Genomic DNA, 12,966 nt, shown 5'->3' on the forward strand with positions numbered 1-12,966 from the left:
TGACTGGGAAACTAGAGCAGTACGCCACAAGGTAAGTGACAGGAGGCTGCTGATGGATTGAATTCTTCATCAGCGGACATGTTTCCAGCACAGGGCCGGCACACAGGTCAGTGGACCTGCCTGTAAACATGAATTATTCACATTAAACAGACATTAATGCCGATAGTTTAATAATGCTTATTACTAGCTGCATGCATGTACTGTTACTAGCGCATGCACAACTAGTAATATAAACTGCCCAACCCCTTTAAAGATGGTCTTCACATATCTATTTCTAGAATTAGTCGGGTGATATTCACCATTTTTTCCCTGATGGAGACAGGCAGCGTGGAGAGGCCAGTCTCATGCTTATTGGGGACAGAGGAATCACCCTAGAATAAAATAATCCTTGAAGTCAATGATTCATTTAACTCCTGATTTGAATTTGTAAAATGTACAGAACATGCAAACTTGTAAGAACAACGTCTAGGTGGCCGAAAAATGGCTTTTGGGCAGTCTCTGCGCAGCATGCCTTTTCACTTCTTTTTTCCACTCTTAATCTCTTTAATCTTGTAAAATCTTTTACACTCATTAACTCTCTGCTTTAAAACTTCTCTCTATATGAGACATAAGACTAGTATTTAACCCCTTAGGGACCGGGCTCATTTTCACCTTAAAGACCAGGCAATTCTTTGCAAATCTGACCAGTGTCACTTTATGTGTGAATAACTTTAAAACGCTTTTACTTATCCAGGCCATTCTGTGATTATTTTTTCGTCACATATTGTACTTCATGACACTGGTAAAATGGAGTAAAAAAAAATTCATTTTTATGTATAAAAAAATACCAAATTTACCAAAATTTTTTAAAAATTTGCAAATTTCCAAGTTCAAATTTCTCTACTTCTATAATACATAGTAATACCTCCAAAAATAGTTGTTACATTCCCCATATGTCTACTTCATGTTTGGATCATTTTGGGAATGACATTTTATTTTTTGGGGACGTTACAAGGCTTAGAGGTTTAGAAGCAAATCTTGAAATTTTTCTGAAATTTTAAAAAACCCACTTTTTAAGGACCTGTTCAGGTCTGAAGTCACTTTGTGAGGCTTACATAATAACCACCCAAAAACCCCATTCTAGAAACTACACCCCTCAAGGTATTCAAAACTGATTTTACAAACGTCGTTAACCCTTTAGGTGTTCCACAAGAGTTATTGGCAAATGGAGACAAAATTTCTGAATTTTGATTTTTTGGCAACATTTTCCATTTTAATCAATTTTTTACAGTAACAAAGCAAGGGTTGACAGCCAAACAAAACTCAATATTTATTGCCCCGATTCTGTAGTTTGCAGAAACACCCCATATGTGGCCGTAAACTACTGGACGGGCACACGGTAGGGCATAGAGGGAAAGGTGCACAGTGTGGTTTTTGGAAGGCAGATTTTGCTGGACCTGTTTATTTACACTATGTCCCATTTGAAGCTCCCCTGATGCACCCCTAGAGTAGAAACTCCATAAAAGTGATCCCATCTAAGAAACTACACCCCTCGAGGTATTCAAAACTTATTTTACAAACGTCGTTAACCCTTTAGGTGTTCCACAAGAGTTATTGGCAAATGGAGATGAAATTTAAGAATTTCAATTTTTTGCCAAATTTTTCTTTTTTTCCAGTAACAAAGCAAGGGTTAACATCCAAACAAAACTCAATATTTATTGCCCCGATTCTGTAGTTTGCAGAAACACCCTATATATGGCCGTAAACTACTGTACGGGCACACGGTAGGGCGTAGAGGGAAAAGTGTGCCGCGTGGTTTTTGGAAGGCAGATTTTGCTGGACTGGTTTATTTACACCATGTCCCATTTGAAGCCCCCCAATGCACCCCTAGAGTAGAAACTCCATAAAAATGACCCCATTTTGGAAACTCCGGGATATGGTGGCAGTTTTGTTGGGACTCTTTTTAGGGTACATATGATTTTTGGTTGCTCTATATTACATTTTTGTGAGGCAAGGTTACCAAAAATAGAAATTCTGAAATTTCATCTCCATTTGCCATAAACTGTTGAGGAACACCTAAAGGGTTAATAAAGTTTGTAAAATCAATTTTGAATACCTTGAGGGGTGTCGTTTCTTAGATGGGGTCACTTTTATGGAGTTTCTACTCTAGGGGCGCATCAGGGGTTCTTCAAATGAGACATGGTGCCCAAAAAAAAAGGCCATCAAAATCTGTCTTCCAGAAACCACACGGCGTTCCTTTCCTTCTGCGCCCTGCCGTTTGGTCATACAGCAGTTTACGACCACATATGGGGTGTTTCTGTAAACTGTAGAATCAGGGTAATAAATATTAAGTTTTGTTTGGCTGTTAACCCTTGCTTTGTTACTGGAAAAAACGGTTTAAAATGAAAAATTTGCCCAAAAAAATTGCTGTTTTGGCACCGTTTTTATTTAATTTTTTTGACCGTGTTTATCTGAGGGGTTAGGTCATGGGGTATTTTTATAGCGCAGATTCTTACGGACGTGGCAATACCTAATATGTTTACTTTTTTTTATTTATTTTAGTTTTACAAAATATTTTAGAAAAATCTTTTTTTGTTTGTTTTAGTGTCTTAAGTCTGAGAACCATAGTTTTTTCTGATTGTCAGTGGCTGAATGGAATTAAAATTGGGGAAGGGGATTATAAATTTTGTACTCCATGGAAGTGTGGTACTCCCTGAGGCAACCAATATTGCAGAGGCCCTGATGATCGGGGCACGTGTCACACTGAGTGGTGGTGTCCTTCCATATCCCCCTCCTGTGACACACTTTGCACCTTTTTTGGGTCCGTCCCTTCCTTCCAGTATGAGGGACCACACCTGGAAAGTGTTGGCCAGGGACGATCCGGGCACCTCCAGTTCCCAAGGTACTCCGGCCTGCCCTTTCCCGGTCAGAAAAGATCAGGGCCTTGAGGACTGCCTCATAGAACTGGAGGAATTTCCCTGTGTTGCCAGCGCTCTATGACAGCACAAAAGAGTTGTACAAGGCAACCTGTACCAAGTAGACCAAAACTTTTTTGTACCATGCACGAGTTTTGCGCATGGCATTATATGGCTTGAGGACTTGATCAGAAAGATTAACTCCTCCCATATACCGATTGTAGTCGACTATACAATCGGGCTTGAGGACCGTTGCCGCGGTACCTCGCACAGGGACAGGGGTGATGCCGTTACCGTGAATTGTGGACAGTACAAGGACATCCCTCTTGTCCTTATATCCGACCAGCAAACAGGTTTCCACTGGTAAGGGCACGGGTCTCACCCCTGGGGATAGGTACCTGGAGGGGGTGGGTAGGGCAGCCGCATTGATTTTTTCGCACGGTCCCAAAAGCGGACGTGGATCTGGCGGCGAGGGACTGGAACAAGGGGATACTAGTATAAAAGTTACCCACATACAGATGGTAACCCTTATCTAGCAGTGGGTGCATAAGGTCCCACACAAGTTTCCCACTAACACCCAGAGTGGGGGGACATTCTGGGGGTTCAATACGGGAATCTCGCCCGTCGTACACACGAAACTTGTAAGTGTACCCTGGGGTACTCTCACAAAGTTTGTACAGCTTCACGCCATACCTCGCCCGCTTAGAGGGAACATACTGGCGGAAAATGAGTCTCCCCTTGAAAGCAATGATAGACTCATCAACCGCAATGACCGGCCTGATTTTGTACAGGCGGTCATAGGCAGGATCACTTTGGGGGGGGACATGCTGCATTATCTGCATAATGCAAGCATTTCCGGATGGCCTCACAAACCGGGTACGTGCCATGGCCGTACTCTAAAGTGGGGTCTGGTAGAGGACGTCCCCACACCAGTACTGCCTGACACTAGGTTTTTTGACTAGGCCATGTGCAGCACGAGGCCCCAAAACGTCCTCATCTCGGCTGCACTGACCGGAGTTCAGCCACCGGCCCTAGCCAAAAAGGAGCCCGGGTGTTGAGCAATGAACTGTTGGGCGAACACGTTCGTTTGCTCCACCATCAGATTCACAAAGTGGTCACTGAAAAAAAGACTAAAATAGTCATATTCAGTGAAGCCCACTGTGGGAGTCTGGATTCCTGCTTGGCCAACAAAATCAGGAATCGCAGGCTCAAAATGCTCTGGGGTAGACCATGCAAGTTCACCGGTAGGGGGCTCCGGTGGACTTAACTGGTGGGCCGGAAAACTAGTACGAGCCCCAGAGCTTCTCGTACTAGTGTGGGCCACAGGGTCCCTAGCATGGCGGTCCCCTTGCTCCGCCTGGCGGTGTCTCCGCCGCCTTGGGGGCTCATCATCATCGCTAGATGATGCGGATGACAAAAGGAAAGTGGGGTCATTCTCGTCCTCACTGGGGCTCTCGGGGTCGGAGGCAAGCTGGCCGTATGCCTCCTCGGCCAAGAACATCCAGCGGGCCATAGGGGAGTGTGTGTGCGCATGTGTGAAAATATTTTTTTAATGTGCGTATGTGTGGGGGCACGGGTGTTCGCGGACTTTGCCCTTAAACTAACAGAAAGAAAAAAGGCCAAATAATTTGAGAAAATATAAAAATAAATTCAAACTCGTTGATCAGCCGTCCGAAGCTGATCAGCGGTGGGGTGTGCGATGCGCTAACAGTGGCCAGATGCTAAGAGTGCCGGCCACAGTCAGCGTACGCAGAAAAAAAATATATAATTCTCGTTGCCCCAAAAAATGTGTATGTGTGGGTGGGCAAGCTGCAGCACCCCTGGGGGGTCTAGGGTCACACTAAACTTTCCCTGAATATCCCTGCCTAACCTAAACTTGGGGGTGCTGGCTCTGGAGATCCGATTGCAGGCTCCTCTCTCCCGGACACAGAAAGGAGGAGGAGAGTAGAGCTGCAATAATTTTAACCTCCCGCCCGCCCTGCAGCCAATCAGAAGCGATCCTGAGAGGTGATGTCACCATCACCTATCAGGATCGCAGGATGGTGATCGGTGGTGTATCATCACACCACCAATCACCATCCTGTTCCGGGTTATCGGGTCCCCAGAGACCCGAATAACCCGGAAACGCAGCAAACCGCAGGTCTGAATTTACCTGCGGTTTGCCGCATTCGCCGATACGGGGGGGTGGTGTCACAGGACTACCCTGCGCATTGTCCCAGGATGCCGGCTGATTGATTTCAGCAGGCACCCAGTTCCGATCACCGCCCGCCGTGCAGCGGTGATCGGAACTACACATGACGTATCGGTACGTCATGTGTCCCCAAGAGGTTAAAGTACCAGAAGTGCCATGGAGTGAAGTACCCCGCTTATGACTATATAAAATGCAGCTATAAAATAACTCCTGTTCTGTAAGACTTGATGCAACCACATTTTGCATAGTTGTAGACTATAGTGAATGGGTGACTCACAATACATTGCCCCTCCTTTGACGGCACCACTTATTCCCCTAGCAATAATAGTTGGGAGTACCAGTCAGTTTAGTCAGAACAGATGTTATTTGCCGACTCCAAGACTAGTTGCATTCTCAAAGAAGGTTGGTCAGTTGACAAGTAATGCTATGTGAACAGTTTTGTGGAATGCACGTGTGATTTTATAACAGTCAAAAGAGATCATGTAATATAAGAACAGTTGGACATTTGGTATATAATATTAAGCACACAAGTTTTATTACATATTTACAACTTGCTGTACATTAATTACATTTTTACATATATTTACATTTCTCATTTCTTCCCCTTGGCACAAGAAAAATCACAAGAAAAACTTAATTATAGCAGCTTACAAAAATAACTGAATATGTCACCATCAACCTGTAATATTACAGGTTAATATCTAATATTATGGCAATGTTAACATATACACAAATACAGGCCATAGTAAAGATAGCAGTTCAATAATATGCATTCAATATGCAGAAACCTCAGCTAACTCAACTTTTACTAACCTACTAAGATTACTACATACAGTATATTGCATATGACAACATTCTGATCACCATGCGCTAACCATACGTGGCCCAATCTCATCAACCTGGCTGGTTAAAAGAATACTTATGATGTGATTTTAATGCAGCCAAATCAAAGTTAACAAATATTTTAATTTCTATGCTGTATACTAAATAGGGAAACAATATGCACGTTTTTACTTAGTTAAGATATTAGTTAAATACATAATTAAAAGGGCTGTCAAAAACTTTGCTAAAATGTGTTAAAATAACAGAAAAGTGATGATACTCACCATTTTTTTCTCCAGCCACTTCCTGCACTGTATTCCAATCCTCGCTGCCACTGTTTGTTTTCCTGGGTTGAAACACACCACTGCAGCCAATCAGTGGCCTCAGCAGTCACAGGTCGTATACTGCCGAGGACAGTGTTTGGCTGTGCAGTGATGTGATGTCACCAATGTAGCCACCTGCCAATCAGCTGTTAGAGAAGGTACTGGTGTTCGCAGTAGCCTAGGCCATGTAATGTCACATTCATAGATCACTTGACCTAGGCACAGCTTAGCCCCGCTGAAGCAAATGTACAATGTATGGCTGTAAAATGTTTGATGATGTGTTTGGTGAGCTGAGAGAAGGCTTCTGTGGGGCTACTGCAAGTGCCGGTGCCTTCTCCCAGGTGTCAGACCCCTACTGATCAGATACTGATGACCTATCCATAGGACGGGTCATCAGTATAAAAGTCTCAAAAACCCCTTCAAGTCATCTGTATTAAAAAAAAAAAATCTAGTAAATCATTGGAGACATGTGTTCAAAGTATTTGCTTCCCTTAAAGGGTTACTTCCATATCTGGCTTTAACGGCAGTGATGGGAATAGCCACATTAAGCGCCAGCCACGGGTAGGTGGAGTTATGGAAACAGTGTAGCTTGTTGCGCTATGCTGTTTGCTTAGTTCCCATTTACCGGCCACTTTGATGTTTTTGTAAGTCTGGCTACCCCCGGCTGGTTCTTAGTGTGGTTATTTCCCATTATTTTATTAAACACGCATTGACAATAGCAGCGGTGAGCAACAGTAACCCGTGGGTTCTCACCCTGTGGTCCCTGGTTCCCTTAAAGTAGACATCTCTGTGCAGTCATAAACCACTTACTGCTCTATGTTATACAGTTCCACATGCTCAGGCACCCTCGATTACTATGAATTGCAGACATTTGCAAGCTTAGCAAAAACTCTATAAAATTATATTTTTTTTACGCCACTTTTTGGCATATTTATGTTGCAGATTTTGTTGCAAAGGTGTTTTGCTCCAAAATCTGCAACTTTTCCCCACTCACACCACTTTTGCAAAGTGGTAAAAAAAGGGGGGCGTGAGCCGGGGAAGAGGCAGGCCAGCAGGCCCATTTCATTCATCATTTTCATTCTCAGTTTTTGGCTTGGAAAATGATCTTAATCTACGCTAGCACAGATTAAAGCATGTTGCACGTCTGGCAGCAGCAAGCGCCAAAGTTATGTAGAGGCCACGCCTCAACATAACCTTGGCGCATCCCCCGGCAAAACACAGGGATTAAGACCGGCGTATCAATTGCTGGTCTTAATAAATGTCCTCATTAGTGTTTAAATGAGATCACAATAAATGCATACAATCATTACTGTATCATATAAAACAGTGGTTCTCAAGCCATGGTACGCTTACCAAACAGGCTTCTAACTGCTGTCCCTAGCCACCAGCAGTGGTACCTCACTGGTTGCTAGGGCACGACAGCATGTAAATTGAAGCATCTGTCCCTTCTCCCGTCTCTAGTCCTGTTCGCTGCTGCTTGGCTACAGGCAGCAGAAGCGGACATTAAGAGAGAAGGGAGACGGCACGTGCACCGTCTCCCCATACAGCTGATCGGCGGAGGTGTCGGACCATCGCCGATCTGATATTGATGACCTATCCTGAGGATAGGTCATCAATATAGGAGAGCCAGGAGAAGCCCTTTAAAAGGGGTTATCCAAACCACATCCCCCTTATCCTTTATAATGGGTACATTGTCCCCCTCACCTCAACATCTTCAGTAACCGCAATGGGGTAAAACCCCTTCACTGGCCGCCACAATATATGTTAAATTTCTCATATCCTTTATGGATTAAAGGGGTTATCCAGGCGTCAGGGAACAGGTAAGTATTCTCTGTATGAGGGGCTTGGGCATTGTGGGTGGGTTTTCCAGGTTTAGATAAACCCTTTAATCTGTAAAAATGATATGGGGTTGAACATATATTAGGGTGCTCAGTCAAGGGGTCTTACACCATTGCCGTTACTGAAGATACTGATGTGAGGGGAAAACATACCCATTATAAAGGATAAGGGGGATATTAATGAGCTGCGATATAACACTTATTGAAGATGTGGGGTATGTGTTGAGGACTGGAGTTCAGTGTGGGTTATGTGCACCATAATCTTTATTTAAGATGTTAACAGTGGGAGGGCAAGGCTTGGGTCGCTGGTACAATGTGAGGTTCTGTATGCTGGAGGTGGCATTTTGGTGGTTACAAAGTTCATGTTGGGGGTGAGTGGGGCTTTTGGAGCAGACTACACTGTACTGTAAAATTAGTATTTATGCATTATTAGAACAGTTGAACAAAATTTATTTTCCTTGCAAAAATGACAATGATCTGTTAATTTTGCCATTCTTAAGCTATTTTGTTAACATATAACTAATTACTTGTAACTCGGTGGAAACTTCTTGTCACTAGGGGGTACTTGGCATGAAAAGATTGACCCAGGCATGCCCATGTTGAGCACATCTGCTATAACGTCACCTGAACTGCCCCTCCAACTAAACCTGCCCTTTCTATAAGTGTCAAAATGAGCTGCAGTCAAATGGAGACATAAAGATTCCAGAGAATTACATTTTATGGAACATAAGTCTAAAGATTTAAACATACAACCCCAATTCCAAAAAAGTTAAGATTCTGTCTAAAATAGAAAGAAAACTGAATGCAATTATTTGCAAATCTCAAAGGAGACATATTATATTCACAATAGAGAACACAGTGCACATATCAGATGATGAAAGTGAGACATTTTACCATTTTATGAAAAAATTAACTCAAATAAGTTGGGAAAGGGGCAACAAAAGGCTGGAAAAGTAAGTGATACTAATAAGAAACAGCTAAAGGAGCAATTTGCTACTAAGTCACATGACTGGATATATTGTAAAAAAGCATGTTAGAGAGGCAGAGTTTCAGCAGCAGAGGTTTTCCAATGTGCAAAAAAACAATCTAAAATGTTAGGAACGATTTTAGAAAAATGTACCTCAATGTAAAATTTAGAAAATTTTGAATATCCCACCATCTACAGTACATATCATCAAAAAATTCAGAGAATTTTGAGAAATTTATGTTTGCAAAAGACAAGACCGATGGTCAGTATTGGATGTTTGGTCTACGGGCCCTCAGACAGGCCCTCAGGCTGCACTGCATTGAAAACAGGGACAATTCTGTAATGAAAACACTACATGGGCTCAGGAACACTTCTTCATCAGTGAACACAGTTTGCTGTACAATCCACAAATGCAAGTTAAAGCTGTATCATGCAAAGAAGAGGCCATATGTCAACACAGCCCAGAAATGCCACCATCTTCTCTGGACTTAGGCAAAATGGAAAACTGTTCTGTGGTCAAATTAATCAAAACTTTTTGGAATCCATGAACACTGTATTCTACAGACTTGAGAGGAGAGGGACTATCCAGCTTCACAGTACAAAAGCCTGCATCTATGATGGGATGGGGCTGCATTAGTTCCTATGGGATGGGCAGGTTACACATCTGGAAATGCACTATCAATGCTGAAGAATATGTAGAAGCTTTAGAATAACATATGCTCCCATCAAGACCACATCCATCTCTTTCAAGGAAGGCCTTGCATATTTCAGCAAGACAATGCTAAACCACATACAGTATCCAACACAACAACATGGCTTCATGGAAGAAAATTGCAGGTGCTGCACCCCACACCTCTCACTAATAGAAACATTTGATGCATCATGAAACAAAATATCTGGCAAAGAAGACCAAGCAAGGTTGAGCAGCTAGAATCCAACATCAGACAAGAATGGGACAACATTCCTCCCAAAACTCCAGCAGTTGGCCTTCTCACGTCCCAGATGTTTACAGACAGTTGTTAAAAGAAGAGGGGATGCTACACAATGGTAGAGATAACCCTGTCGCAAATTTTTGAGATGTATTCTTGCCATCGAGTTAGATTTTTTCATGAATTATTAAAATGTCTTCTATAATCTAGTGTGAATAAAATATGGTTCAAAAGGATTTGCATTCTGTTCTTAGTTATATTTTACACAACTTTTTTGGAATTGGGGTTGTATATCATAGTTAAACTTCACTTGGAACTATTTACGATAATCCACACTTAAAAACTATATAAGGCCTGGTTCACACCTGAGTGTTTTACGCTCAACAGGCGAAAACCTATGTTTCCCTATGGGCATGGTTCTCACCTGCGCGTTTTACAGCGTGTACGAACGCGCTGTAAAACGCCCTACGCCCAAAGAAGAACAGGAACTTCTTTGTGGCGTATTGTCGAGCGTTCTGTACATAAACACCTCTGTGGTCAAACACAAGAACGCGCGTACGATGCGCGTTTCCTATTTCCAAAACCGCGCTGTAATACGCCCCAAAAATGTCCGACAAAAATGCGCGTAAAAAGCGCGTATCAAATACGCTCAAGTGTGAACCAGGCCTGACATGTTAGGCTACTTTCACACTAGCGTTAATAATTTCCGGTATTGAGATCTGTCACAGGGTCTCAATACTGGAAAAAACGCTTCCGTTTTGTCCCCATTCGTGGTCAATGGGGACAAAACGTAACTGAACAGAACGGAATGCTCCAAAATGCATTCCGTTCCGTTCTCATACCGGAAAGCAAACCGCAGCCTGCTGCGGTTTCCTTTCCGTCCTGGGATGCGGAGCAAGACGGATCAGTCATGACCCCGGATCAGTTTTCTCGGACAATAGAAAACGGATCCATCCCCTATTGACTTTCAATGGTGTTCATGGCTGATCTGTCTTGGGTATGTTACAGATCATACAATCGGATCCGTTCAAAACGGATGCAGATGGCTATATTATCAGTAAAGGAAGCGTTTTTGTCGAGCCCTGCCAGATCCAGCAAAAACGTTAGTGTGAAAGTAGCCTTAAGCAACTTTGCTGTATGAACCCATTTCCTTTATAGGGTTTTCCAGTTTGCAACAACATCCTTTAAAATAATCATTTATGAAGATAGATGTAATTTTGTAATGCATTTCTTTTATTGTTATTGCTTCTATCTTTTGTTCTGATGATAAATGATAACGGAAAAGGATAGGCAGTGTTGGAATGGATCCGGGAAGAAAAAAAAACAACATGGACATCACATCGTCATGTCTATTTTTTGCGGATCCGTGTTTTGCGGACTGCAAAATATATACGGTCGTGTGAATGCACCCTTAACCACCTCCGGACCGCCTAACGCAGGATCGCGTTCCGGAGGTGGCAGCGCTGCGCACAGTCACGCATATACGCGTCATCTCGCGAGACGCGAGATTTCCTGTGAACGCGCGCACACAGGCGCGCGCGCTCACAGGAACGGAAGGTAAGAGAGTTGATCTCCAGCCTGCCAGCGGCGATCGTTCGCTGGCAGGCTGGAGATGTGTTTTTTTTAACCCCTAACAGGTATATTAGACGCTGTTTTGATAACAGCGTCTAATATACCTGCTACCTGGTCCTCTGGTGGTCCCCTTTGTTTGGATCGACCACCAGAGGACACAGGTAGCTCAGTAAAGTAGCACCAAGCACCACTACACTACACTACACCCCCCCCCCCCATCACTTATTAACCCCTTATTAGCCCCTGATCACCCCTAATCACCCCTGATCACCCCATATAGACTCCCTGATCACCCCCCTGTCCTTGATTACCCCCCTGTCATTGATCAACCCCCTGTAAAGCTCCATTCAGACGTCCGCATGATTTTTACGGATCCACTGATAGATGGATCGGATCCGCAAAACGCATCCGGACGTCTGAATGAAGCCTTACAGGGGCGTGATCAATGACTGTGGTGATCACCCCATATAGACTCCCTGATCACCCCCCTGTCATTGATTACCCCCCTGTCATTGATCACCCCCCTGTAAAGCTCCATTCAGACGTCCGCATGATTTTTACGGATCCACTGATAGATGGATCGGATCCGCAAAACGCATCCGGACGTCTGAATGAAGCCTTACAGGGGCATGATCAATGACTGTGGTGATCACCCCATATAGACTCCCTGATCACCCCCCTGTCATTGATTACCCCCCTGTCATTGATCACCCCCCTGTAAAGCTCCATTCAGATGTCCGCATGATTTTTACGGATGCACTGATAGATGGATCGGATCCGCAAAACGCATCCGGACGTCTGAATGAAGCCTTACAGGGGCATGATCAATGACTGTGGTGATCACCCCATATAGACTCCCTGATCACCCCCCTGTCATTGATTACCCCCCTGTCATTGATTACCCCCCTGTAAAGCTCCATTCAGATGTCCGCATGATTTTTACGGATGCACTGATAGATGGATCGGATCCGCAAAACGCATCCGGACGTCTGAATGAAGCCTTACAGGGGCATGATCAATGACTGTGGTTATCACCCCATATAGACTCCCTGATCACCCCCCTGTCATTGATTACACCCCTGTCATTGATCACCCCCTGTAAAGCTCCATTCAGATGTCCGCATGATTTTTACGGATGCACTGATACATGGATCGGATCCGCAAAACGCATCCGGTCGTCTGAATGAAGCCTTACAGGGGCATGATCAATGACTGTGGTGATCACCCCCCTGTCATTGATTACCCCCCTGTAAAGCTCCATTCAGATGTCCGCATGATTTTTACGGATGCACTGATAGATGGATCCGATCCGCAAAACGCATCCGGACGTCTGAATGAAGCCTTACAGGGGCATGATCAATGACTGTGGTGATCACCCCATATAGACTCCCTGATCACCCCCCTGTCATTGATCACCCCCCTGTCATTGA

This window comes from Bufo bufo, chromosome 2 (genome assembly GCF_905171765.1).
Source record: "Bufo bufo chromosome 2, aBufBuf1.1, whole genome shotgun sequence".
Lineage (NCBI taxonomy): Eukaryota > Metazoa > Chordata > Amphibia > Anura > Bufonidae > Bufo > Bufo bufo.